At 70.8% G+C, this 342-nt stretch overlaps 1 gene segment (V, D, J or C); it reads left to right on the top strand.

Annotated features, from left to right (window-relative positions):
- Window positions 1–342, top strand: part of LOC105002289 — a gene marked incomplete at its 3' end in the record, with an annotated part of 11,144 nt that overhangs the window by 8,289 nt on the left and 2,513 nt on the right.

Genomic DNA, 342 nt, shown 5'->3' with positions numbered 1-342 from the left:
GGCAGCTGCAGCCTGGACACTGGTGGTGAGTCACACGGGCCTGGGGCTCCATCTGAGCGGCCGGGACACAGGGAGGGGAGTGAGGGGCAGCCCCAGAGGCGCCGGGCAGCGGGGACGCGACCGCTCCATGTTGGGGTCCTGGGGCTCTGGAAGCCCCACAGCTGCCCCGCTGGCCCCAGACACACGTCCACACGCTGCGCGCCAGTCCAGGAAGGGCGGGAGGTGTTGCCCGCCCCCCAGGACCAAGCAGCCATTTCCCACCAAGATGTGCCTGCCACAGGGCACAAAGCAGGGGCCTGCCCTGGGCTGGGAGTGAGGGCGGCCACCCTCAACAGCTGCCCT

Source organism: Bison bison, unplaced genomic scaffold (assembly GCF_000754665.1).
Source record: "Bison bison bison isolate TAMUID 2011002044 unplaced genomic scaffold, Bison_UMD1.0 scf7180017864448, whole genome shotgun sequence".
NCBI lineage: Eukaryota > Metazoa > Chordata > Mammalia > Artiodactyla > Bovidae > Bison > Bison bison.
Note: the sequence above shows the minus strand (reverse complement) of the source record. Positions and strands in the feature narration are given on the sequence as shown.